General features: G+C 39.1%; 1 protein-coding gene across 4 annotated transcripts in view; it reads right to left on the minus strand.

Annotated features, from left to right (window-relative positions):
* SORCS1 (sortilin related VPS10 domain containing receptor 1) overlaps positions 1-14,871 on the minus strand; it is a 519,072-nt gene that overhangs the window by 253,572 nt on the left and 250,629 nt on the right. The gene's annotated exons all lie outside the window — the stretch shown is intronic.

Consider the following 14,871-nt stretch of genomic DNA (forward strand, 5'->3'; position numbering starts at 1 on the left):
AAGCACCCCAGAGATACTAGTTCTAATAAGATCGATAATGGTGGAGTTGGTGGTAAAGATGGTTGGAATCCAAAGTGTAGTCTGTATCCTTTTTTGGACCCTAGGACAGATATTGATCAGGCTCTGATAACGGTCCAAAATAAAGTTTTTTGTGTGCACGAGTTCCATTTTACTTGTTATATAAGCATGTTCTGTTCCTCCCAACAGAATCATAAAAAGAGCCAGCCACATTCTAGTTAGAAATATTAACTAGACTAGCCTTGGAACTAAAGAACTACAAAATAATATTTTTATGTTAAAAAGAGAGAGAGAGAGAATGAGAAAGAAAGTGAAAGAAAAGAGTATATTTATAAACTTAATTAGGAAGAGTTCTAAGTTGAAGAGTTCCTAAGTTTTATGTCAGTGAAGGGCATTGAAAGACTAACTCTCCAAAGGAAAGTCTTTCTGACATTTATGATATAGGGCAGAGGAAGAAAGCCCGTTAAAAATTCAGATCCCTGGGTCTCTTCCCCAGAACTTCTAATCCAACAGGTCCTAGAAGCACTCAGGAAAATAGAACTTCAAAGGTTTCCTAGATTTAGAGCAATCTATTTTGAGAAAAGGTTCAGCGTGTTTGAAATGCTACAGGATAAGCAAAGAGGAGGCTAAAAAACAGGGAAGAAGAAAAAAAAAATGGAACAAAAATATCCAAATTCCACCTGGTGCAAGTACACAGAATCAGTGCTCCCCTAACAACCAAGAAGGAGCTCCACTTCCCAAAACAAAATAAATCTCTTCAAAAAGGACAGAAAGGACCTATTACTTTTGAACAGAAAGGCTGTCATGGTCCAGTGCAAAGACCATGGGTTGTAGGGATAGCCAGACCTTTATTCATGTCCTGGTTGATTCACTCACAAGGTGACTGTAAGTATTTTCTCCATCCTTCAAGTTTTGGTGTCTTTCTCTGCAAATGAGAACAGTATCTACCCCTCAAGGTAGTGGTGAACATTAAAAGAACTCGTGATTTCTGGCACACTGTAGCTATTTAATAAATACCTATACTTCTGTCTGTTCCCTGTTAGAAACTAAAGTTCCATGGGTGATAAATATATTTTAAGTTGACTAATCCCCACCCCTGGTCTTTAACCTTTTCAGAGAGAAGAGCTTGCATCCCATTAATTTTTAAAGGCCAGAAAAAGAAATTCATTAACATCTCTTAGTCATTTGTTCCAGTAACATCATTTATACCAGGAATGCCTTCTTCAGATCCCACGTAATAAAACTCAAGCCTATTATCCATCCACAATATGTACTTACAGAGAAGAGAAAAATTAAATTGAGACAACTAAAGGTAGTTAAAGACCATTGGGCTCAACAGCAAGAACTGAGAAGATTAAAATTTGCTGCCAGCCTACGAACCTACCATTCTTAAATAGATTTCTTACCTGGTATGCTATCAATCCCCAGTGGATTGGCAATAATGATGGCGCCAACTGCGCTTTGATATGTCTGTATTCATTCAACCACATGTCCTGAACATTTGATTATTTGCCACAGGCCCTGTAAGTACCTTGGACACAGAAAAGAATATGAATTGGTCCAGTTCCCTCTAGGATTGCAAGGGAAACTTCACATAAAGTAAAATCTAAGTTACCATTAGATGCTCAATGGAAGTAGTAAATGCCTGAATTCTCTGCTTATAGATTTGCTGTGGTTACTCCGGGGTTGTCTGTGCGTCATCCTCATCTTTAACAAGATACCTGTGGAATGGCTTACATTCATCTGGTTCCACCAACCTGATGCTGACCATACTGTCTAGATCAGGGCTTAGCAAACTTTCTTCTGTAAATGGTCAGACATCAAATATGCTCATCTTTGAGGACCACAGAGCCTCCCTTGTAATTCAACTCCATCACCGTAGCAGGAAAGCAATCATAGACCATACATAGACAGATAGGGTGGCTGTGGCCTAATAAAACTTTATTTATGAAAACGTGTGGTAGGCAAGAATTTGGCCATAGCTTGATGACTGTTCTAGAGTCTAGATTCTTTAGACTAGATTTCCTAGTTGCTGACTCAGCTTTTTAATCCTGAGATTTACACACACACACACACACACACTCACTCACTCACTCACTCAATCTCTTACTCTCTCTCTCTCGGGATAGGAAGGGAATGACAAAACAAAACCAAAAGCAGTGGTTCTCCTGATAGGAGGCTTTCCTAAAGAATTTTAGTAAGAATGGGATAAATAACAAATTACATTACCTGGAGATATATCCCAGAACTGGATTGGAAGCTCTGGACTAAATGACCCCTTGATGGCTGCTGAGGTTGAATGACTCAATTAAAAAAAACAAATAACAACAACAACATCCAAAAAAAAAAAAAAAAAGCAAAACCTTCATGGACTCAAGTTCCATTCTGATTATAGTGAACACTGTCACCACATACCATACCACTGTGCCCACAAAAGCCAAATGATATGCAGAAATCACTGCTGGAAGTCTCAGAAGAGGTTGAGTATAAGGTGTCCTGAGGATGCTTAGGAGGGCTGCTCCCTTTGCCACTGGTAGACTCATTGACATTTCAGAGTCTGCAGATGTCTTTCAGTCTGATTTGATTTTAGAAGAGCCACTTCCCACCAATTTCAGAGATGTGTCTGATCTACATAAGCATGTTATAAGCCCTAAGAGTACCTCTGAAGGAGGGGTGAGGTTCGTAAGTTTAGAATATATTATCAGCAATATTAATATTAATATTAATATTAATCATTTCTTTTCCTTTTACCCTTTGAAAGAGTTTTCATTTTTCTTCCATCTAGCAGGTTTTGTCATCCTCAAAGATCAAATGGGGCACATAGGAGCTAACATGCACAATCATAAAAAAAAAAAAATTAGCAAATCTATTAACCAATGATCTTGATTGCAACTCTGTTACCAGCTCTACTCATTTCCTTGACTTAAGCTTCCCTGCCTCAGAGGAAAGAAAATAATGATGGTTTTGACCTTGCACAGGTAAAGTGATCCTTCACACAGTGTCACAGCAGGAAGAATCTGGCGTGTTCCCTGTTTTTATATGTTGGCATCTCTAATCAAGGCACAGGTTCTTGCTCAAACTTCACAGTGCACCCATAGCTGGAGTTCTGAGCCAATGAATTATTGTTTTCCCTGCTGAACACATCAGCCGTTTCTCAGGCCACATCTCTAGAACACTGTTCCTCTCCTGAATTCTGCGAGCTACTCAGCACCCAGGCAAGTTGTCAAGACGTATTCCTTCCTCCCTGACTCCTTTTCTTTCTTTCTCCTTCATTCTTGCTTTCTCTCTTTTGAAACATATTCATGGCACTGTTACGAGATATGGATGCTGTGAGACATGGGGCTCTTGGATTCCAGTGGCGATGAAAACTTAACATTCAATCCCTTCATACAAGATTGCAAACAGTCCAGCTACATCTACTGTGGGATGCAGAACTTTTTTTTTCTTTTTTTTTTTTCCCCTTCAAACAGCGTTCCAAGATAATACAAGAGTATCCATATGGCAGAGGAGGCACCTTAGACTTCACATCCTTTTTCTTTTTTTTTTTCCCCCCTCTCTCTTAAATTTATGGACACCATTTAGGGAGATTTCAATTTCCATTAATAATATGTGCAATTGATCTACATTTAAAAGAATTTAATCATGTCTTAGTGACAAATTTAGCTTAAAGCAGGGCTTCACTTAGGACTTTCAAGTAAATTTCTGTTGAAAAGGTCAGTTTCTAACATTTGTCAGTTAAAGCCCATACCAGACAAATTAAATTTTCCTCCACTCGTCTGGAGCACAAACACTTTCAATACTGAGTATCACCAGTGGTTGTCAATTAGGAGAACCACCCAAAACAACAGCAGAGACTGAGAACATTTTTTAAGACCTGGATATTTATTTATTTATTCAAGAGTTAAATCTTTTTTTTTTTTAATATATACTAAAAAGCTATCTCAAGATGGTAATGGAAAAACAAAACAAAGGAAAACATTATTTTACTGGATAATTAAAATAATTTCAATGACACAAGCACTTGAACATCTGTTATTGAGGAAAGAAGTAGGGGGAGGTTTTAAACCCTCACTGAAGCTTATGAATTTCACTAGGGGTACAAAAGCACATGAACAACTGGAAATTAACATGTAACCATCATTAGGGACAGGTTTGATAAAACTGTGGTCCTCAGGTTATGCTGAAGACCGTGTTTGCGGCAGTAGAAAAATTTATGTTTTGGACTTCTGGGAGGGCTCTATGGAACAGGCAGGCTATCACTGATAGTCATAGACAAGCAGCACTAGAGTGATCACGTTATGGCTTTTTTTTTCTTTTAATTCTCTGTTTTCTAATTTTTATATCATATATCCATTATTTTACCAAAAACATAAAAAAAGAAAAAAATTAAGAGAGAGAGAGCGCTTGGAGGAAAAAAAAAGAAAGAAAGAAAAAAAGCACTCCTTCACTTTGCTCAGGTCAGTCTCCTATACAATAGGACTGCATGTCCTGGTTTCTCTGCTTTTTGGCCCTTCATTATTAAATAGTTCATAATTTACTCCAAAGGAAAGGACTCACGGCCAAACATCTAAAGATGATTTTTGTTCACGAGGTCGGCAGCAAAAGAGTGAGATTTGGCAGGCCTAACAAAAAAGACTGCATTTATTGCTGCAGCAAATGTGAGCCACTCAGAAGGCTATCTCTAAGCACCACTGGGGGAAAGGAGTAAAACACAGCCTCAGAGCAGGGGAAGCAGGCACGTTCACGGTGCTGTTGACGTGCTTATCTTCTGGTGAGGAAGACAAGGTCATCATAGCCGTGAATTTTTGTTGCTGTTTTGTTCTTAGAAATCCTTTGAATCAACTGTCTCAGACACACACACACACACACTCATCTGTGTTGAGTGGCAACTCTAACTAAGCTGTCCCAAGATTATAGAGGAGGCTGTCTTTTCCAAGCACCCTGTGATTACTATTGATCTGTTTGGCTCATTGCAACTCAACCTCACCAGACTGGTCATGGAAGAAGGATGGATGTTATTAGAGATCCTGAGCAGCTGCTCTGCAGGTATCATTCATTAGAAGTAAACTAAATGTACTGACTTCCAGGCATACAGAAAGATTACATAGCAGCTCCATTCCCTTCCCAGAACCTATAACCTGTCGTGTCCAAAAGCACGGAGAGCTGGAAGCTCCTGCTCTCCAAGTGGGATGGGGAAGCTCAGCTCTTAGACAATCCAAATAAAGGAGCGAAGCCAGGACTAGAGTAGCTGGATTCAAAACCCACCAGTTACTGATAAAGCTAATATGTGTCCAGGGCGAGGCAGACACTACACCGAGAATGTTCAGAAACAGAAGGGTCTGCAGAGAACCAAGAGTCAAAGGGTTCTGAAATAAAGTAGAAATACCACTTACGACAGGCCTAACAAATAGATCCATAAACACGGAAGAAGTACCAATATTAGCCACAGAGGAGAATATTAACCCTAGTTCATATTAATACCAATTAAAACTGACGAACAGTCATGATTATATTTGAATAAATCCAACAAAATTAAATAGACAGTTAAAACTGTCTTGTTAATAGTTGACAAGACAAGGTAAAATGAAGACAAGGTAAAATGAAGTCAGAAATGTGTTAATGTGTACTATTTGGGGATAACAACACTAATTCAGGAATTATTTACATAATCACTTTTTATGGTATTTTGGGTTAAAATGAATAAAGAGATCAAGGTAGGAAAATCACACCTGACATACAGAATCTTGGATGGATTAAAAGGTTATTGGAAAATGGAAAATGTTATTACTGTGGAACAGAGTTCATGAGACTAAATTTAAATAAAACCTCCCAATAAAGAAGGAGATTGAAATGCTGGCACATAGTAGGCTTTCAGGAAGTGCTAACCCTTCCTGGTGGGAGACAAGTAATTAGCTTACAAATACTTGCCCATGCAATGGTTACACAATCTAAGAAGAAAAATAGGATCCGGTGTCAAGCACTTTAGAGATTTGCTTTTTTTTAATAAAAATTTTTTAATGTAGTAAAAAAACACATCTCCTAAAATTTACCATTTTAATCACTTTTAAGCATACAATTCAATAGTTAAGTGTATTCACTTATATAATGCTGCTGTGCAACAGATTTCCAGAACGTTTTCATCTTGTGAAGCTGAAACTCCACATCCATTAAACAACTCTCCATATCTCCCTCCCCGCCAGGCCCTGGAAGCCAACATTCTGCTTTCCGCTTCTGTGAGTTTGACTACTTCAGATGCATCATGTAAGGAGGACTCTGAAGTATTTATCTTTTTTATGACTGATTTTTTTTATTTCTTTTTTTTTTGAAAATTTATTTATTTTTATTTGTGACAGAGAGAGCGAGGGCACACACACACACACACACACACACACACACACACTTAGCGGGGACAGGCAGAGGGAGATGAGAGAGACTGAAGCTGTCTCTGTGTCGAGCACGGAGCCCGACCTGGGGCTCAGTCTCAAGACTCTGAGATCATGACCTGAATCGAAACCTGAGCACTTAATTGACTGCCACGCAGGTGCCCCTATTTTCCTTAAAATAATTTTTTTTTTTTTTTAGATTTTATTTATTTGAGAAAGAAAGAGCAGAAGTAAGAGGAGGGGCAGAGAGAGGGACAAGCAGACACCCTGCTGAGTGGGGAATCTGACATGGGGCTCGATCCCAGAACCCCAAGAGCAGGACCTGAGCTGAAGTCAGATGCTCAACTGGCTGAGCCACCCAGGTGCCCCCTTTTTTAAAAATTTTAATCCCAGGGGTTACCTGGGTGGCTTAGTGAGTTAAAGCCTCTGTCTTCAGCGCAGGTCGTGATCCCAGGGTCCTGGGATGGAGCCCCATATCGGCCTCTCTGCTCAGCAGGGAGCCTGCTCCCCCCCCACCCCCCACCCCGTCTGCCTGCCTCTCTGCCTACTTGTGATCTCTGTCAAATAAATAAAATCTTAAAAAAAAATTAATTAATTCCAGTGCAGCTAACATACAGCATTGTATTCACTTCAGAGTACAAGTTGGTGATTCAGTAATTCCATATATAACTCAACACCCATCAAGAGAAGGGGTGGCTCAGTGGGTTAAGCCGCTGCCTTCGGCTCAGGTCATGATCTCAGGGTCCTGGGATCGAGTCCTGCGTCGGGCTCTTTGCTCAGCAGGGAGCCTGCTTCCTCCTCTCTCTCTCTGCCTGCCTCTCTGCCTGCTTGTGATCTCTCTATATCAAATAAATAAATAAAATCTTTAAAAAAAAAAAAAAAAAAGAGAGAAGTGTCCTCTTAATCCCTCTCATGTATTTCACCCATCCCCCACCCCACCCCCATAACCATCTGTTTGTTCTCTATAGTTAAGAGTCTGTTCTTTGGTTTGTCTTTTGTTGTTGCTGTTCGTTAGAGATTTACTTCCTTAAGTTACGTCCTATAATGTTTAAATGACTATAACTCTCATTACAAATTCATTGTTTCTTAATGTGTGGGCAATTTACTGCACAGCCTGTATTTCTGTGTTCTTTCTTCACACACAGACACACTACACCCGAAGATGGAACGGCTGTTCAGACAAAGCCACAAACTATGTGCTCACCGAGACAGCTTTCTGCTGTTCCCTCTAGCACAGACCAGCTGCTTGGGCCTTCATTTTATCAACTATAAATGGGCCTGGTGTTGGCTCATCCCGGCCTTCCTTGGTGTCACAGAGTGAAAAAGAATCTGCGAATGTTTTTTGGATACTTAGAGGAAAAAACAGGAAACACAAACACTTTTCCATTCTTCAGAAGTTGGTCTGAGGTAGCACATACTTCATACAATGGAAGGGAAAAATAAAATATTAGTGGCCTAATAAAGAGTTAAACTTTCTGGCCTTCTAAGAAAATCAAGCTCATCATGGCCTAGTCAACAATGGAGGGTATCTTAGGATGGTGCCTGTTTAGTAAGGAGGTTAGACTTCCCCTCTCCTTTTTTTCTCTCTCATGGTAGAAAGAGCACTGGAAGAAAGTCAAAAGATGGAAGGCATGAGCAACAGAGAGGAAGTAATCAAGACTGACCTGTTTACCACAGACTTACCTGTTCACTCTGGGGCATCAATTAGCCTTGGGTACATACATGACTTAAACGGAGGGGAGTAGTATTTTGTATGGTTGGCCTCACAGGTTTTTATTCCATGCCCAATGCAAGTGTCACTTCACTGACAGCCTCAGATAGAACTAATTTACTGTCCCCTGGACTGGAAGTCTTATTTTCATACAAAATAAAAATATAGCCCGTGATACACACTATGGAATGATGTCTTTTCAATTTGATTATAAGCCTACAGACAGAAGAACTCAGGCCTAGACCTTGCTCCAAGCATTGTGTCAGGCACCAGAGAAACAGAACAGAACTCACATTCAATAAATTAATTAACCATAGATGTGAAAGCATCTGGAAAACTTGAAAGGATTTAAAATTACAAGGAGCTGTTTTTAGGGAGAGGCCTATGTGCCACAAGAGCAACAGGAGAATAATTACTTGCAAAACATCAAGGTCATTCCAATAAGCTGTTTTCCTGGGAGGTAGATTTTTTTAAAAAAGAAAAAAAAAAAACACACACACGCAACCCTGCTTGTCTTGGTGTTATGTACTCAGAGATTAGATATAATCCTTCTACAGCTTCAGAGAATGTTGGCAAAAGTCAAGATGTTACTCTCTGGCACCGTGGGCTGAGGTATCCTGGGGCTAAGCCCCATTCACTGGTTTCCCACAAAACCCAGACATTGGTAGAAAGCCTGACCTCCTTACCTTAGGACTTTTAGGAGCTCAAATGGGTAGAACACCTGGCCCCAGCCCTGCCCGCTCACCTTCCGCCCTGGGGAACCAAGAGAAACAGACTGAGGTTCAATGAACCTCAAGCGCATTCCATCGCCCAGGAGCAAGGCCATCACTCCCTGGAGCTTCTTAGAAGAGACAGAGGCTCACACCTCACGTGTACCCAGTGAAAGAGAGTCCCAGCTGATGGGTGCCCACAGCAAAGCATTAGAAGCCCTGCTTTTGACCTAACTTGTTACTAGGATATTCTACTCTTCCAGGATCTTCACACTAATGCTTCTCAAAGTGCACTGTGCAAAGGACCACCTTCTGGGGTGAATCATCTTGGCGGGGGCAGGGGGGGGCTTGTAAAAATACAGATTTCTGGGCTCTCCCAAATACCTACTTAACTGTGGGAAACAAAACAAAACAAAAATTAAATATATATATATATATATATAATTTATATATATATATATATATTATATATATATATATATTCTTACAACTTCTTTCATTTTATTGTGATATAATTGACATGTAACATTGTATATGCTTAAGATGAACAATGAGTTCATCTGGTACATTTCTTTATCAGCAACAATCTATTTTTTTTTTTTTTTAATATAATCACTCCCCTGATTCTGAAGCTCAACTCTGGGGACCACGGCATTATTTTTCGATGGAGACTGGGTCTGAAGACCTTCTGCTATTTTCTGTCCTAACTTCTCTCTCATTCAGAGATCTGACATTCAGATTGTATTTCTCTTTCCCTCTATTTCTACAGATTGAAGTTTTTTTTTTTCCTATGTCTAAATCATATGGGGATTGTTTTCCTCTAATAAAACGGCTACAGTCCTCATTAAGGAATGTGATAAACCTGCTGTCAATTACCTTAATTGATCTGACAACCTGATTAGACCCAGAAAGGGGAAGATCTCCTCAGTGGAGCCTTATTAAAAAGGAGAAAACAAAACAAAGGCCCATGTAATTAAAATGTGATCGCTCGTGATGAGTATGTAAAATCAGCCCTGAGAGGCATTCATGATGGGGAAAACTTTTCTAAATGGCATCTTAGGCAGACAAAGGAACACTAGATGGTCAAATAAATCAGCGGGCTACTAGGGGAAAATGCTGAATAGGAACATAAGGGAATTTTCTCAATTATTAACTCTCCAGTAGTTTTGAAATTAACAAAATCTACTTTTGGCCTACAGTGGGGAAAGCTTACTTACTCCACAGTAAGTAAGTAGGCCCTATGAACCTAAGGAGAGTGACAGTTACTGGCACCTTTTGTGGTTATATATTTATAGATATATCTATAGACAGATCAAAAGATAGTTTTATTATATATATATTTATATCATATGTATATAAATATATTTTTTATTTTTTTTTCCTAGACAACTATGCTGAAAGTAGAATCATGGGTCCCTATCTCAACAGGAACTAAATAAACTGTCCTACAGAACAGAGTCCAGGCCATCGATGCCCGGTCATAGTAACCATGACCGCTCCAGCAAAAAGCCAGCACTTAGCATGTGTACCAGATTCAAAGATTATTCTTTTAGTATTATTTATAATCCATATTTTCCTCTATCAGTGGAAAACATTGAAACTTTTCCCACATTTTGGTAGACCCCCACCCTTTAAGAATAGAAAGGGAATATGGGGACTGTGTTATTTTACACAACAAAAATATCTAGGTCCCAAGAGTGCTGAGAAATAGAATATTATTAGCTAATTAGGATGAACTGTCACACTAGAGTGTTTGATTAAATTAATTAATCAAGCTGATGATTGGTCTGGAGGGGGTAAGAAGCTGTTTTTATACAGTGCACCTGGTAAATTGTGCTATTAACCAGTGGCCCCTTAGAAATTTAAAGAAAAAGTATTTTTGGATGAGAAATAAACAAGTTAGCACAAAGCTTCACAAAGAACGATAATGCCTGTTGTACAGTAGGTGCCAAATACATGAGTGAGTAAATAGATGTGACTATACAGTTCCCTTTTGTCTTAATTTAAGGTTTCAGATAAGCCAATCCAACTACCCATTTTTGTAAAGACACGGTGGAGAATTAAAAGACCTCTAGCTTTATTTGACAATCTCCCATGCCTAACTCACTTCAGAGATGTATTGTTCTTTCATTCCCTTTTGGGCAGCGGATAAACCGTTTCTTCCACCATAGCCCAATCCGGCAAGCATCAACCTTTAATTCTGACCAATTCCCTCCAAATTTAACACTCAATATCAAACTACATATATATGTGACCTTGAATACACTTGACACAAAGCCTTCTACATATCCATGGGCAAAGTCTCTTGGCATTTTGTACCCTATCTGGGTTTGCTATTTGGCTAACCTGCAGATGTAAAATCGAATGAAATGAACCAAGATTTTCCCGGTAGTCAAGTCAACCAGGGTCAACACTCCTTGGTGACCCTAGAATAAGCAGCCAGTTCAAATAGAATTGCAACTGTGTGCTATTTCTCAGACTCAGAAACAATATGCTATTCTAAATTATTTTAAACAGATGTTGTTTATCCATTTCAGATAGTCCCTAGACAGTGTCCTCAATCACACCAAGGCTGGGAAAACTCAGGGTCGGTGTCATTTTTATACTCTACAGGAAACCTAGCACAATTCACTATTCTATGCCAGCATTTACCGAAGTACCCTCTAGTTTGGAGCCTTTAAACTTGAATAACAAAGGTCGTAGGTACATATGTTGGGACTTTATCAAGGCCTATGGTTCACCCATCCATTTGCTCATTCACTGATAGAGCCACACCAATTATGCCAATCTTTCAAGGAGTTGCCTTCAGGTAAGATGAAACTATAAATAAAGATAATTCCGATCCTTCTGGGGTTCACAGTGTGTAGTACTGACATTCTAAAGGGTTTTAGATAAATGAAACCCCATATATATTGAACCCCAGATTTCAAATAAAAAAAATTATTTTCTTATATACTTTGTAAAACTCCTTTAATAAGATCACAGGGAAAACAACAAAAACAAGACCCATTTGAAAATTTTATCAATTATCATTCTCCTACCTCACCCAAGGACAGAGTTTTTTGTCATCAGTTACCAAATATGGTCCCATTCAATGAATACTCTACAAAATATACAATGCATAAAGTCAACAAAATGAGTGAGAAACACCTCTTTTGATCTAAAGTATTAACTTTAGCTCAGATTTTATGATAACACATTCACTTAAAGCTACTTAGCTATTTTTTTTTTCCACTAATTGCCTAAAGACTTCATGAGTCCAAGGGCCATGTGTACTGTGATCATTAATATGTGATCTGCACCTAATACAGTGCCTGACACATACTTTACTCACTAATCATTTATGGAAGGAATACAGTGAATTAGTGAATGAAATAAATTATTTCAATATAAACTTATACATGCAAAGCTATGAATAACCCCCAATAGCCTTCAAATTAAAAGATGCTGTTATCACATGCTGCATCTAGTCTAGAAGAAAAATAAGTAGAAAATTAATGCACATCATTGTAAAGGGTCAGGAAGGGTCATTTTCTCCCCCCTCTAAAAGAGTCACAGAAAACAAAACAAAAACAAAAAACAAAAAAAAAAAAAACATGGATGGGAAAGAGAGCAGAAGGAAGAGTAAAGGGAGTGCTCAGCTCAAAAGACAGAGTAAACATTTCTATTCAACCCTTCACAGTCTTCCAAAACGGGTAATTATCTCCCAGCTCTTCAGGCCAGCAGCATGAGGGTGAATACATCATCAGTACTGATATAAAACATGAGTTTGCAAGTAAACAGGAAGTTTATCTTATGAAATGGGGCTTTTTATTTGCATAGAAGTTCTTCATTATTGACAGAGATGGACTTCCAGCTACTCCCCACAGCTGTGACTCTCCCCTTGACATATGGAGCTTCTTAAAGGGAAAAAAAATACAAGTCGGGGGATTTCTCAGCAAATTCAATTCCCTTTATTTTCCATAGGGGTGGGGGTGAAGCAGCAGGTGGCAAATTCATTTTTGTCTGATAACATTTGATCATGTGACATTTTATTTCAGTCAATATAACTTAATGAACTGCAAACTGGAAAAACCTGTCAGCATACAGGGAGTTAGTGGGGCCTGTGCGTGTGTGTGTGTGTGTGTGTACATGCATGGTGTATGTGTGTGTGTGCATGGGGATACAGAGAGGGAACAGGAAGGCTTCTGTGGTGAAGGTGAGGGAAAAAGGAGGCTGCTTTGATGTGGTCTGTGTAAAAAGCTGTTTCTTTTAAAGCCACTAGTTCCAATCCATGTTGCGACGGGTCTAAAGCAATTACGTGGGCTAGACGGGCCGTCCTTATTAAGTGAGATGTGGTGATCTTGGGCTAGGTCCTTAACGGATTAGACTTACAAGAAAAACCCTGAAAATGATAGCAGCAGTGCTGGAGACCTCCCAGCTAGGATTACAAAGATGGTGTGAGATAAAACTGGAAGCCTCAGAAACAAGGAAGGAAGTGGATCTTTTCCAAGAAAAGTAGTTTCTCATGAGTTTCAAACAAAGTCACACTTGGTTATAGACAATGTGTAAAATCAGCAAAATGAAGCTTTGTAGGGAGGTAAAACAAAAGTGACTTGCTATTTTATCACATGATTGCCATTATGAAGAACCCCCAAATTTGGCAGAAGAGCCAGGAGCTCTGGCTGAATTCTGAAACATGAAGTGTAATCTTGGGCAAACTGTTTCCACAAGCCTCAGTTTCACAAGCTGCCAAATGGGGATAATCTGAGAATGTGTTTCATACAACTGTTGAGAGACTACATGAGTCTTTTTTTTTTTTTTTCCACTATGTTCAGTTAGCCACTGTATAGCACATTAGTTTTTGGTGTAGTGTTCAATGATTCATTAGTTACATATAACACCCAGTGCTCATCACAACATGTGTCCTCCTTAATACCTAACACCTTGCTACCACCTCCCCCGCACCTCTCCCCTCTGAAACCCTCAGTTTGTTTCCTGAGGTCCATAGTCTCTCATGGTTCGCTCCATCTCTGAGTCTTTTTTTGTTTGTTTGTTTAAAGACTCCAACATATTAGCTATTTTCATAACAGATATACGCCAGCTATCAGCTCAGAACCTTCCTGACAGAGATCCCCAAGTGAACTAGATGTACTCAAACCTTTAGAGTGAAATCACTTTTGTTCATTTGTCAGTTCAGTTAAGACCCCACTGTTAGATGTTTACTTGCTTACCCTCCCCCAAGTTCCTCTTGGGTTTCCTCTTTCCTATCCCTTCACAGCATGTATTTTGAAAACACTGGGAGGTTCCCAAGAATTGATGAGAAACAGCATTTTAGTGATCCCCACCTACTCTAGACACTAATTCTGCACATGGTCTGTCGCTTTTAAATAGAGTAGTTTTTGTTTAAAAGATAAAACGAAGTTCGTGAAGAAGTAGACAACTTGCAACCTGTATGCATTGTTGGTGAGAATATAAAATGGTACAACCACCAGGGAAAACAGTATGGAAGCTCCTTAGAAATTTAAAAATAGAATTACCATGATGATGTAAAAAGAATTATATAGAATCATCATGATTAATGATGACAATGATTCCCCAAGCCTACTTCTGGCATTTATCTAAAATAATTGAGGGCAGAGTTTCAAAGAGCTATTTACATACCCATTTTCACAGCAGCATTATTCACAATGACCAGACCATAAAATGCAACCCAAAAGTCCAACAATGGATGAGTGAATAACAAGTGTGATACACACACACACACACACACACACACACACACAATGGAAAAGAAAGAAAATTCTGTCCTGTACTACAACATGGATAAACCTTGAGGACATTTCCCTTGGGCAAATGAGCTAGTCCTCAAAAGACAAACACTGTATGATTCCACTTACTTAACTAAGCATTCTAAAGTAGTCAAAGTCACAGGCACAAAAAAATAGAGTGATGGTTACCAGGAGCTATGGGAAGGGAAGAAAGGGGAGTTACTGTTCAATGAATGTTGAGTTTCAGATATGCTTTTCAGATGAAAAGTTCTGGAGATCTGTTTTACAGCAATGTGAAT

The sequence above is a fragment of the Neovison vison genome, chromosome 2 (genome assembly GCF_020171115.1).
Source record: "Neovison vison isolate M4711 chromosome 2, ASM_NN_V1, whole genome shotgun sequence".
Lineage (NCBI taxonomy): Eukaryota > Metazoa > Chordata > Mammalia > Carnivora > Mustelidae > Neogale > Neogale vison.